Here is a 13,645-nt window from a genome sequence, read left to right as displayed (position 1 = left end):
CAACGGCTCAGGGAGGCTTGCCCGGGGAGGACGACTCCAGGCCTGCGTCCCTCGTCCTGAGTTACTGAGGTTTGGGCGACAATCACCTTCTGCTGGCTTCAGGCTCTGAGCCTGCAGCCCCTCTCTCCAGTGAGGGGAGTCAAACTGTATCCCTGGGAGGAAATGAGGGTAGAAATAATAGGAATAGGATCAGAACCGGAATAGAGATCATGAAAAAGCCAGCTGCGACCCACGGAATCGCACTTCTGTAAATGTTTACATTACGTGTCCTGATTACATTTGTAATCATCCCAGTGTGTGTGGAAGTGTTTCACCTACTGTTTATCTAAAACACTCAAGAGCCACTGACGCAGTCGCCTCGTGGTTTTATTTAAGTGTTTAGGACAGTTTGGGTTTGCAATCAATGTTTCAAATCTTAGGGACATCTGCGTTTTCTTTGAAGGTCTTTGATTTACTGGCTGGGAGAGTGGCGTGTACTGGAGCCGGGGCTCTCAAAGTCTGCTCTCCAGACCCGGCAGCTGCAGCCTCACCCGGGAACCCTTAGAAATGCAGATTCTCAGGGGCCACCCCAGAGCTGCTGGATCAGAAAGTGGTGGGGTGGTTGGCCCAGCAAACGTGTCTTAGTGTGCCCCCTAGAGTTCCGACGCACGCTCCCGTGTGAGACCTTGCTCCATGGGGGACGGGTAACCGGCGAGGGAAAGCAGAGTGGATGTTCCACAGAGGACAAGAGCAGCTGACACTTCTCCCCGGCACGGAGCCTCTCGGACATGGAGTCCTGGTGCTCGAATGGAGATTTCCCGCCAAACCCTTGGTTCTCCGCCAGCCCCTACGACATTTCTTTCCTTTCACAGCAAAGTGCAGGATGGAGTAACCAAACGCCACAGCTGCTTCCTCTCCCGCTTTGGGAGATGGGCCCTGTGACTGAAATGGGCCGCGGAGAGCAGGCGGGCCAGTGCTTGGAGCGTACACCGGGTGGTGCTTTGTCTTCCTCCCTCCCCAGCTCCCTGCCCCGTCCTCAGCAAAGCAGCACGTCCGCACGTGGCCCTGTCCTCTTTTGCAAGGGGGAAACCAGGTGCTGTCCAAGCAGTGGTTAGTACGTGTGTGTGTGTGCGTGCATGGTATGTGTGATGTATGAGGGTGTGTGTGTGCGTGTGTGTGGTGCATGCGAGGGTGTGTGGTGTGTGAGTGTTAAATCCTGTTCATTGAAGAGGCGGTGCTGGGTGGACTGATGGGGAGAGGGAGCTCCCAGGAAAGGAGACCTTGCGCTGAGGGTTTGGGGGCCATGATTTAGTGGAGACCGTGCCCACGTCCTGACAGAGCCTGCAGAGTGACCAGGCCTCCCAGGGGAATGGCTCGGTGCCCAGGCAGACGTGGCCTCCATCCTCGAGGACCAAAGGGCCGGGCTGGGTGTGGGAAGGGGCATCCATCTGTGGCCTGACAGTCCCCGGGACCTTGACACACCCTGAGTGGAGGGGAGGGAGGTTGAATTAATTCCAGCCTGTGGAATGACAGTGGAGAGGCGGATTCAAGTGGATCCGGAGACAGAGATGCCAAGCGGGCTTCCTTGCGCGTCTGTGAGCGTGCTGCAGACCTTCCATTCGTGCCAGCCTCACAGCATTCTCAGGCTTCCCGCCCTCCTTGTCAGCCACGCATCCCCAACCCGCTTCTCTACCCAGATGTGTCATCCTGGGTGAATGCCCAGCACACTGACTCTCCTTTCCTCCTCTCTCGCTTTCCTTAGACGGAATATGAAAAATTCAAGCTGAAGTGAGACACCCATAGCCGCCTGAAACCCTGCCCCCCCAGGGAGGTGCCTCTTCGTCACACGTGCTTCCAGTGTGTCAGTGGGACAGAGCCCCGAGTTCCCGGGCTGGGGGGTGTCAGGGAGAGCACAGGCATCATGGCCAGCCGGCGCTGAGCTCGGTGACCCAGGCCGCCCCGTGATTCCCACCCCCAGCGTCTGGTGTGGTCAGACTGGAGTGACTAGGATCTTTGCACTCTCGTGAGGCTGGTTTTGAACAAATGTTTGTACGGGAATTGCGTGGACAAACAAGTCAAGGAGGACATGGCAGGACAGCAGCGCCAGGCCAAGGAAGCGTGGGCGCTCGGGCAATCTCTTCTCCCAATGGTCATTGTGAGCCTTTCTTACTGATTCCTGTATCGAAACTTAGGGATATGAACCCTGCCATATTTGCAGCAAAAATACGTTTTTTTGTTTGTCCTTTGTCTTCTGACTTTATTTGATATATTTTTGTCTACATATTGTGAACCTTTTCCACAGTCAAATACAGTGCATCTTTTCCTTCATGGATTTTTCCATTGCTTTTGTACTTAGAGAGTCTTTGCCCGCACTGAAATTAGTTACCTATTAACAGCTTTTCTCATCTAATAGTTTTTATGGTTTGGCTAATATAAAACTAGGTTTATTTTGGGGCGTGAAATTCAAGTCAGAATTTAAGTGTATTTCTTTCCCTTAATAACTTGGCCAGTATTCCCATTATTTGAGTGATCCATTCTTTAGTCATTGGTTTACTCTGCTCCGTTTTCTAAGAAGCATTATTGAGGCATAATTTACACAAAATAAAATTTACCCATTTTAAGTGTAGGATTCAATAAATGTCAGTAAATTTATAGAGTGGTGCAGCCATCACCACAATCCGGTTTTAGAACATATCCATGACCCCCAAAACTTCCCTCATGTCCATTGCAGTCCATCCTCATGGCCGCCCACACCCCTCGGCAACACTGGTCTGCTTTCTGGGTCCCTGGGTCTGCCTTTTCTGGGCATTTGCCATCTGGGCAATCGCACAATATGCCATCCTCTGCACCTGGCGTCTTTCATGCTGCATCACGTTGTTTTCGGGTCGTCCGAGCTGTAGCACGTATCAGCGGTTTGTTCTCTTTGATGGTGGAATAATATTCCGTTGTACGGATAGACCAGATTTTATTTATCTGTTCATTCATCAGTTGACAGACCTTGGGGTTGTTTCCACCTTCTGGCTTTTACGAGTAAAGCTGCTGTGAACATTCATGTACAAATCTTTGCATGGATGAACATCGTTCTATCTCCGGGGAGTATCTTATCATGTGAAAAGGTTATGCTTAACTTTTTAAGGAAACTGCCAAACTGCTTTCTGGAGGGTGTGTGCCGTTTTGCAGCCCGTCAGCGGTGTGTGGGGCTGCAGGCGCCCCTCCCCTCCCGGGCGCTTGCTGCCGTGTGCCTTTTCAACCAGCCGCGCCTGCTTCTCCCATCTTAAACTGCCGTAGGTGCTGTCTTCGTCAGGTTATGCTTCAAGAGGAACTGTGTTTTCAATTCCTTACGTAGCAAGAGGAACGCAAACCACTGCTCCCTACTTAATGCGTCCTAGCTCAGGTCCTAGGAACTCCCACAAAAGTTTATTTCCCCTCAAACATAAAGAAAAATCAAATATTTCTCATCCCCTGCCCAACACCTAAAAACATAATTTGAACTCGGAGCCAAGTCAGTTTTGAGTTTTGACTTTGAGCTGACTTCCTTGGGCTTTGGAGATGTTGAAAACAGCATGAAAGTCACCAAGGCTTGAGACCCCCTAGTCTCAAGTCACAAAGTCCTTTGGACATGGAGGCCTGGCCAAGGCTTTTCTCCTTGTTAATCATTCAGGGGCTTCTTCGCGTGCTTTGCTCTGTGACCTTTACCCCAGCTTGGAGCTGCCTCCAAGGATATGTGGCTGTCCCAAGGAGGACCTGGAAGGCTTGTGTCAAGGCAGAGATGCAGGGTGCCCCGCCTGCCCGCTGACCTGGCCGCACCCGGCTCACAGCCAGCTCTCTGCATCTGCTGGGCCTGCCTTGCCTGTGCTCGGTCTCCGTGTCCTTGAAAACACGGGGTTTCTCCAGTGCGGAACGGAACTTTTCATTCCGCATTGTTCCTCCCCCACAGACTATGTGCCGCCTGACTGGGAGAATCAGACAGCAGGGTAGAGAATCTGTGCTCTGATGACTGGCCCTTGGTCGCTGTTTCTTGCAGAGAGCTGTCTTTAGGATGCTTCTGCACCTCACCGCAGCCTTGCAGGGTGCAGGGGGCGGCCAGCACGAGCAGCGCGCTTAACTTCTTAAGCTGATCTCTATTTCTGCACGGTCCTCGTGAGGCCAGGCAGACGGACATAACTGGGGCAAGCGGTGTTTAGCGATGGGTGCTCAGTCAGAGTTTCCCTGTGCCCAGCACCGCCTGAGCCGGAAGCCTTGGAGGATCACACAAGTGACAGTGCCTTCTCTTTCCAGAGCTCTCTGTGGTGGGGCTGGCGTATGTTTAGGGAAAATTATATAGACTATGAAGAGCCTTTTCTTCTTTTAAAAATAGAGCTCACATATCATCACTACCTCTTTCAAAAAACGAACCACTTTATCCATCCTAGCGGAATTTAAAAAATAGTGAAGTATTGTATCTGTATTCTCACATCTTTCTATTGTGACATGTGATGCACAGTCAGAAAAGCTAGAACACAGACGAGTCACGGCTTCATTAATTCGTAGAAATCTAAACCAAACCCCCATTTAAACACCTCCAGTTGTGGAAACTGCCCGTGGCCTGCCTCCCAGACCCCCTCTGCTCCCTGCCCGTCACCATGTCCTCGTCGCCCTGCAGCCCACTCAGACATCCGAGGTCGTGACCTCTTAGTACCGTGGCCCTCCAGCACTATCTCCAAACGCTCTTGTCCGGTGTTGCCTGTTTTTGCTTTCTTAATGGTCTCTTTTGATGAGCAGAACTTCTTAATTTCAATGTAGTCACGATTTCTCAGTGTTTTCTTTGGTGGTTAGTGAGTGTATGTCCAGCTGAAGAAGTCCTTGCCAATGTGAGGTCTTGGCCATGGCCTGTGTTACCTTCTGAAAGCGCCATGGCTTGGGCCTCATATTGCTTGTCAGTCCCCTGGAACCATGTGAGCAGAGACGGGGCTCACGTGCCATCCTACAGTCTCTGTGTCACTCATGGAAACACCCCAGCGCTCTGCAGCACCACCTTCCTGGAAGGCAAGGCTCACATTTGTGGGATGTCATTCTGAGCTTTCCAGTCTGTTCCACCGGTGTGTTTTCTTTTAATCCTTGTGCTAACATCACACTGGCTCACTTCCCGCCCTTGGTAATAAATCTTGGTGCCCAGCAGAACAAGTCCTTCCATCTGAAAGAGGGCCTGGCTCTTCCGTTTCCACGAGTTTTAGAATCAGCTTGTCGAGTTTCACACACACGCAAATGTTGGAAGTTTTGTTGGAATCACACTGAATTTATAGATCAATTTTTAGAGAACTGACATCTTTACAATGTTGAAAATTTCAATCCATAAACATGGTATATCCCTCCATTTACTTAGGTCTCCTTTAAATTTCTTGATGCTATTTTTTGTTTTACTATGTGCATTCTTGCACCTTGGGTGCGCCCACAACCATCCCCCTGGGGGCTGAGCACTGGCCCCGGGGCCACGCCCTGTTACGGGGCAGCGCCGTCTCTTCAGTTTCCTTCTCCCCTTTCCGTCCTGACTTTGGTTTGAATCTCAACTAAACAGTTGGAGGATGGGGGAAAATTCTTGTCCTCTCCAGTCCTCAGTTTCCCCACCTGTAAGAAAAGGGTCCTTATGCCTGTGTGGCAGGTGTGGGAAGATTAAATGAGAAAATGCTCTTGGTTTAGAGTCTGGTACACAAGAGGCGCTCAGTCAATATTAGTGAAAACAAAATGAAACCCAACCAAGGAAACAGGCACCTGCAGGACGGACATGAGCTGTCGGCCGTGAACATGAGCTACGTGGAGCCGGCCCCCCGTCCCCTTCCTGGAAGAGGTGGTCCTGGAAGGACAGTGGATTTTCCTATGGGCCAAAGGGGAATGCAGCCCAGGGCCGGAGGCTCCCAGCCTGCACCCCCAGCCCGAGGAAAGTTGAGGGTGTCGCCTGGGGGTGGGAAGGGGTGGCTGGCCTGGTGCTGTGCATTCTGACCTCATCGCCCCAGCTCAGCCACGTGTCGAGGTCACCGTGTGCCACCCCAGCTCCCACCCAGCCCCTCGTCCTCTGGGAGGGTAAGCTGGGCTCCACCCAGGGTTGCAGAAGCGACAGGTGGACGGAGTCACAGACTGTTCTGGACGTTCACAGCAGGTCCTAGGTGACGTCCACATCTAACTGCAGAGAAGGCCCCAGAAACTCTGGCCTGGGCTCACGCCACGCTCCAACATGCCAGGGAACTGTACAAGCCACACCTTAAAATCATAGTGGTCATGATGTTTCTGAAATGACAGAGGGTATTTTAAAGCAGGAAAAATAGTAACAAGCATGTAGGTGAGAGTTGAACTTGACGACCCTGGAGCTGGAGTTATGAGTCCTGTTGGTTTCCCTGACACTGTGACCAGGAGCTGAACCCCAGGTGGGTGGTCCCCTGCCTCCCAGAGGGAGTAGCAGGCCCCGAGGACAGGGGCTCTTCCTATGGCAAGTATTACCTGCGCTCTCGCTGGCCCGCTGCCCCCAGGGAGCCGGGTCCTTCACTGTCACTGTCCTAGCTGTCTTCTTGTCTGTGCCCGGTTTCCTGCACAGAACGTTCTAGTTCTTCTCAGGGCTCCCTGGGTCCAGGCATTCCACAGTGTCTGGATGTGGTTGAGGAATCTCTTCTCCAGAACCGGAGTCTCTCAGTGTGGGTCAGACACGAGGGTTCTCTGGGGCAGTCGCTTTGTTCTCTAGATGAGGAAATCAAGACTTGGGGACGGTGCGACTGCATGAAATGGCACAGCCACTTGTGTTGACGCTGGCAACAGAAACTTCCGTTCTGAGGGATGCAAGTCGTAGGAAAAGGGGCTTCCCACACAGGCCGAGGCGAGGGAGGCTGAGTCTAATCTCTTCTGCATGGGTCGGGCTGACTCAGAACACGGACGCTGAGGAGTTTAGGGGGAACCGTGCAAGTGTGACAGCTGGCCTCGGCGGTCACCCATGTGACATGCCGTTGGGCAGTTGGCCAGCACCTCCTGGGCCAGACGGTCTTCTGAAGGCAGGGGTGCAGCCCCGAGTCCAGCAGGCGGGTGGCTGCCCTGCACATCCAGCTTCTCACACGCGAGACACAGAAGAGAGGAGGGAGTTAGAGAAGGTGGTAGAACAAGGCCAGGGGAGAAGGAGCAGCAGGAAGGGGCGCAGTCTGGGGAGCTGCTGTTTCATACATCCTGAGGAGGGACAAGGAGTGGCAGGTACACACCCTTGAAAGCAGAGACCTGTGGTTTTCTGGAAGAACCTGGCCTTGGGCATTTCTCACAGGAGAGGGATCAGCTTCCAGCTGCACCCGGTGTCTGCGAGGAGCTTAGAGAGAGGGGGGCAGGGACCCCAAACACCCCTGGACTCTGCCTGGTGGGGGTCAATGCACCATGGGGAAACAATTCTGTCTTTTGACACATTTACTAAATGAAACACCGTTTGCTCAGCAGATGCCCACATCCTGGAGATGGTGTTGGAGGAGCCGAAGAAGCAACTTCCTTCTGAAACGTCCGGACTCAGGTCTGACCTTCGGAGCCAGGGAACAACATCACATAGCTGCTCAGGTCAGTGGATGCTGAGGGACCACGGAATCCAGAAAGGATGGCACCGGTGTCCCGCTGGGGTTCTGGGAACTCTGTGCCTCGTGCAGCCCCGTCCTTCTCACTCGGGGATTCTCAGAGCCCCAGGGTCTTCTGGCTGCTCTGTGACAAAGACTGTCCTTGAGCAAACTTGAGACAGGCTCCTCCAGACCCTCTTTCTGTCTAGGCCTCCACCTTGCCTGCCCTGTCATTAGCCCATCTAGCCGAAAACTTTACCAAGTCAGTTCAGGGAGAGCCCCCATCTCTGGGATCTGCTCACACTCCTTGTCCCGGACCCGGGACGTCAGATGGCCACCACTGCCCCCAGCCTGGATTTCTCCTTAGTGGTTTTTCACCCCCCCCGCCGACTCCTCCCTCTGCTCGTTGCTGTAACCCCCGCTGCCCCCTGGCCGTCTGTGCTGCATCGGGAGTGGGCCCATCTCCCGCCCGTGTTGCCACCGTCCTGAAGGAAGTCTTCCTTACTGTCTCCTCCTCTAGCTGGGTTTACCTGAGGCCGTGTGAGGGCTAAGCTGCACCCCGGGATGGAGGCCAGGCTCAGGGCTCCCCTCCCCAGACCCCCTCCCTGCCTGGAAGACCCTGAGGACCCTGGTTCTCCAGGGCATCAGTGCACACAGTCAGCTTCCGATAAATTAGATGTTAAAGGTTTAAGATGCGAGCTCTTTTTAGGGATGCTAACACTTAACACAGGATTCTGGAAGACTCCCAAAACTTCAAGACTCAAAATTTGTAAATGCTTCCTACTGGAAAATTTTAAACACATGCGAAAACAGACCATAGGGTAAAACTAACCCTCATTCTATTCAACTACAGTCAACTCATGGCCCACCATGTTTCATCTACACCCTCACTGCTTCTCCTGTTCCAGAAATCTCTCTCTCTCCATCATCTTCATCTCCATCTCTATCATCTCTGTCTCCATCTAGCTACATCTATATGGCTAGATAGATTTCTATATAGATAGATTAGATATAATGTATAGATCTGTATCTACATACAGATGGGTAGAGATACAAATATGCATCTATAGAGACAGATGGAGATACGTCTGGAACAGAAGTGGTGAGGGTGTCAATGAAACAAGATGGGCCATGAGATGTATGTCTCTCCTGAATATCTATGTATATCCATAGATCGATAGATATCGATATAGATATAAAAGTGAAATTCATATCCTGTGAAACTTATAGTCTCAAATGTGCCCTCTGGTGTATTGGACAAATGCAGACACCTGTGTAAGCCAACCCCTGTCGAGATGTGGACAATCACCACCACCCCAAAAACTTCCCTCACGCCCCTCCCCAGTCAGGCCCCTTCCCCAGCCCCTCGGAAGGAATCACGGTTATGGTTCTTTCCATTGCACATTAGTTTTGCCTGTTCTAGAGTTTCATACAAATAGAATCATACACTCTGTATTCTTTTGTGAAAGGGTTCTTTAACTCAGTACGTTGATTTTGCAATTCATGCCTGTTTGTTCTGTTGGGTTACTGAGTGGTATTGCATTTTGGGGATATACCACAATTAGTTTATCATTTACCGGTTGAGGGCACCTGGGCTGCTTCCAGATTTGGACTACTGTGAATGAAGCTGCTATGAACTCTGTGTGAGTGTGCATGTGTGCTTTCACTTCTCTTACGTAAATACCTAGAATTGGAATTGCTCAATCAGAGGATAGGTAACGTTTAGTTGTGTAAGAAACTGCCAGAACCTCTTCAAAGAGAAATGTGCCATTTCACGTTCTTGCTAACAGCCCGTGAGAATTCTCGTTACTCAGATGTTTGCAGCTGTCACTCTTTCACACTGTGGCTCTGCTACTGGGTGTGTGCTGGTGCCTCAATGTGGCTTAAATTTGCATTTTTCCGATGGCTAATGAAGCTGAGCAATTTTTCGTGTGCTCATTGGCCATGTGTGTACGTTCCTTTGTGAAGAGTCTGTTCAAATCCTTTGCCCACTTAAAGAAATTTGGTGGTTTGCCTTTTTACGACTGAGCTGCAGAAGTTCTCTGCGTGCTCTTGCTTCCAGTCCTTTGACAGGTATTGTTGATCCTCGTCATTCCTGGATTCCTTATTTAAAAATTCATCTGCTGCTACAATGTATTTGTCAGTTGATTCCCACGGCATTTTCATGGCCGTGCACAGAGCCGGGGAGGTCTGAGTCACCGACTCGCATGTCCCCAGCTGAGCTGGAACAAGCTGGCCTCTGCCTTCTTCTTTCAGCTCATACTGAAAACAAGTGTCCTTTTCATGGTCTATTTAGTGCCAGGTTTTTTGCATTTTTGTACTTTTTGTGGGTGATTTTGCTGTTTAAAATGCCGTCGGTGATGGTGCTGAATGCTGTCTCTGTTCCTGAGGGCGAGAAGGCTGTGATGGCTCATGGAGAGAACACGTGTGCTAGATGGGCTTTGTCCAGGGTGAGTCAAGCGCTGTTGGCCGTGAGCTCAGTGTGCGTGAATCAACCATGCACGTTAAATAAGGTGTCTGTGAACAGAAACACACATGAAACAAGGTCATGCGTGGATCGGCTGATGAAAATGCTGTGAGCAGGGGCTCATGGGGACCTAACCGTGTATTCTGTTGGGAGCGGTGGTTCTGTCTTCGCGAACTCAGTGTCCATGGTGACTTTACAGAACACGACCACTGCTAATACCGAGACCCCACTGTGCACGTTTGCACGTCTCCTCCCAGTCCGTGGCTCCCTCTTCCTTTTCTTACTGACGTCTCCTGACGAACGCTAGTCTCACATTTTGAGGGAGGTTAATTCACCAGCGTTTTCCTTGGTGGTTTGCTTTGTGTGCCCTAAGAAGGCTTTGTCTGCACCCGCATCGTGAAGACATTCTACGTTCTCTCCCCAGAAGCCTTCCAGTGTTACTTTTTTGGTGTCTACAATCTCTCCCACACTTATCACTGCACGTGTGAGGCAGGGGTCAGAGTTCCTTTTTTCCTGTGGATTTCCATTCACGTTGAAGCAGATCCTGGCCGTCCTATCTTCCCCCCTGATCACACTTCAGTGTGTGCCTCTAACATATGAGGACGTGAGACTCAGGTAAACGCAGCGCCGATTTACAGGCCCCTGTGATGGCGGCCTGCCCTCGGCTCCGGGCTCTAGTGTCAACAGTCACGTCCGTTCCCCGTGCAGGCACTGGCAAGGATTGGACCAAGTCCTTCGAACCACGGGCAGCTCAGCTGGTTTTCTCTACTTGAGTCTGCCATCCCTGGCCCCTCCCTGTCCTTGGAGTAAATGCCACATGAAGGGACACTGGACAGTCAAACATTTAACCCGCTTACTCTGAGCTGGAATTGAGGAACGTCCTGTTTGCCAGTTGTTAACACTTCTGATGCTTCCCCATGTTTGAGTCCGGAGGTAAACGCATTCATTTACTCCATAAATACTCATCTATCTCCCACTGTGAGCCAGGGTTCTGGGTGTTGTCCAAGACAGGTTAAACACTCGTCTTGTGGCCGTCCCGGGGCTTCCATCCTTGTGGGGCAAGGAAACACTAGGCAATGGGTGACACAATTCGCTAAGTTACGGTGGCGACGAGCACTTTGAAGGAGAAGTCCAGGAGATGTGGGATTGCCCTGTGAAGGGGCTTCAACCTCCTCTGGGGAGACAGGCGCATCTCTGAGGCAGGGATACCACCGCCAAATTCTAACAGGAGAAGAGGAATTAGCTAGAGGGGACGGGGAGAGCACAGCATGTGCAAAGGCCCTGAGGTGGGAAGGGACTCAGGACATAAGGATTGGAAGGGCGGTGAGTATAGAGATCACTGAGGGAGGTGAGACTGGGGAGGCTGGAGGGGTCTTGAGGGTCAATTAAAGGTTTTGCTTTATCTTTGGATGCAGAACCATCCAGCAGAACTTTCTGTAAAGCTCTAAACCTGTAGTGTCCCATATGGTAGCCATCAGCCACGGGTAGCTATTGAGCCCTTGGTATGTGGCTAGTGTGACTGAGGAGCTGAGTTTTTAATTTTAATTAAGTAAAATTTAAGTAGCGCATATGACTTTGGCTGCCAAACTGGGCCATGTTCCTTTTGAGCAATGGCAAGCCGTCAAGAATTCAAGGGAGGAAGATGACACCAGCAGATCTGCGTCTGTGATTTGTCCTTTGTCGCTCTGGCTTCCGTGTGAGCAGTGTAAGGGCCACAAGGATGGAAGTTGCCCCACAAGACGAGTGTTTAACCAGCGAGAACGTCCCCACCGTCGTCCAGGGGACGGGGAATGGTGCCCTGGCCTCAGGGGTGCAGCACGCTGGAGAGAAACGGACAGATTCCGCAACGTCTGGGGGTGGAGTGGACACAGCCCGCTGGCTAGGTGGCGGGGGAGGGCTGGCCCGGCTCCCGGCCAGGCTGCCGGCCACGGGGAGGACCAGGCAGGGAATCGCTGCCCCCCGCAGAGTGGGCCCTCAGGGTTGGTCCAGGCGTGCAGCGTGGGGTGCACGGGAATGCTGGCTGCCGGAGTCTCTAAGGAAGCTGAGCGGAGGCTCCAGTGTGCTGTATCAGTGTACGTGCGTCACGAGCACTAAGAAAAGGCCCCATAAAATGCAAACTTTCTGCCCTCCCCGGACTCCTGCGCGCGCTGCCAATGTGCTCACGCCCGTCACCCTCGCTCACAGCTGTCACCAGGGGTGTGAGTCCCACTTGATGCTCTTAAAAAACAAAACAAAATAACACTGACCAGCTAACAGGCACATTTCACCTGTTGAGAGAGTCCGAGCCGGCGTCCTGTTAGCGGTTTCCCGGTGCTCTGGGTGTGGCTCTGTCAGGCTTTGTCTGGCTCCCTCTCCATTGGGGGGCCCTTGACTCTCTTCCAACTTCACATTCTCACACTTGGCCAGGCTACGGTTGGCAGGGCCGCTTGCAAGCCTGTTATCTAGAACCGTGGAAATCATTCACAGTTTTTGACCCAGTAATGTGGTGCCTGGGAAATTATCCCAAGGAAACAACTGAAAGAAAAAATAAGGCCAGGAAGACTCTTATTGTGGCGTTATCTACAATAGGGGAAAATTCCAAATGGCCGGCAAGGTCACCAATGGGGGCCAGCCCAAGTATACTGGAGAAGAGGGCAAAGAGGGTAGTTTTGAAGGTGACGCAATGACGTGGCAGACGCCCTCCCATTTCACGTGAAATAACAAGCACACTGCGACTGTGAGTCCCAGAACGGACCAGGAAAACACCTGTGGTGCCCAGATGGGAATATGAGCACTTTAATCTTTTCTTTGAAAAGCTTGATTTTAACGACATTTAGCTGGCTCTTGCAATATGTAGAATTCATGAAAATGATCGTAAACAGCATTTTGCAAATTGTTTAACGTGCGGGCAGTTATTTCTCTTGGGTCCATTTGCGCTGACCACAGTTTTCACACCAAAATTAGTTTGAAGCATTTTCTGTTGAGTTTTGTGTGTGCGTGATTGTATTTGTATTAAACTCTTACAAATATATCAAAACTGGTATATGTAACTCATCATCATTTTTGGGAGGAATAAAATTAAATGAGAAACAACATCTAGCAAAAAAAAAAAAAGAGAAAAGTGCATGGAGCCATTATTGCACACATCCCACTATTTCACGTCAGATGCACGGCTGACCCGGAACATCCCCGATGTGGAGACAAGGCGGGCGGTTTATTGTTCTTGTGTGTTTTGTGTGAGTCAGGCCCATTTGGATGCAGGTGTCAGAGCCCCGAGGCATGAGTGTTTGGGGTTGCTGTCCCCATAAACAAACACTGGGAGGAAAGGGCACCAGAGCGGCCAGGGGCCAACTCCCAGGCTGGCACCGTCTGCCCACTGGCAGCTTTCTGCCGCATCTCGTGGTCTCTATTTCCTCCCTTCTGCGTCAGAGGAGGTTTCCCCAGGTGTGGGAGCCCCGGCCTGCAGGAGCTCTGGGGAAAGACCCCGCCTTGTTCCAGGCTGAAGTCCCCAAGGGAAAGGGCTGAGGACAGGAGGCTGTCCTGCGTCTAGAGCCACCTGGGGAGTGGGGAGGAGCAGATCTCAACTGGGGACAGCTGGGGTCCAATCCCGCTGGGACCCTCTGAGAGCCTGCAGACCACGCCTCCAGATGTCTGTCCTCTAACTCCTGGCTGC

The 13,645-nt window shown here is 51.7% G+C and overlaps 1 long non-coding RNA gene across 2 annotated transcripts in view; it reads left to right on the top strand.

The window, feature by feature from the left end:
• Positions 1 to 2,227: 2,227 nt before the first annotated feature.
• Positions 2,228 to 13,645, top strand: part of LOC139041674 (uncharacterized) — a 29,911-nt gene continuing 18,493 nt past the window's right edge. For both annotated transcript variants that reach the window (XR_011497281.1, XR_011497280.1), the window contains exons 1-2: positions 2,228 to 7,185; positions 7,420 to 7,533. This is a non-coding gene — a long non-coding RNA (uncharacterized lncRNA). The remainder of the gene's footprint in view (positions 7,186 to 7,419; positions 7,534 to 13,645) is intronic.

The sequence above is a fragment of the Equus asinus genome, chromosome 23 (genome assembly GCF_041296235.1).
Source record: "Equus asinus isolate D_3611 breed Donkey chromosome 23, EquAss-T2T_v2, whole genome shotgun sequence".
In the NCBI taxonomy this organism is placed as follows: domain Eukaryota; kingdom Metazoa; phylum Chordata; class Mammalia; order Perissodactyla; family Equidae; genus Equus; species Equus asinus.
Note: the sequence above shows the minus strand (reverse complement) of the source record. Positions and strands in the feature narration are given on the sequence as shown.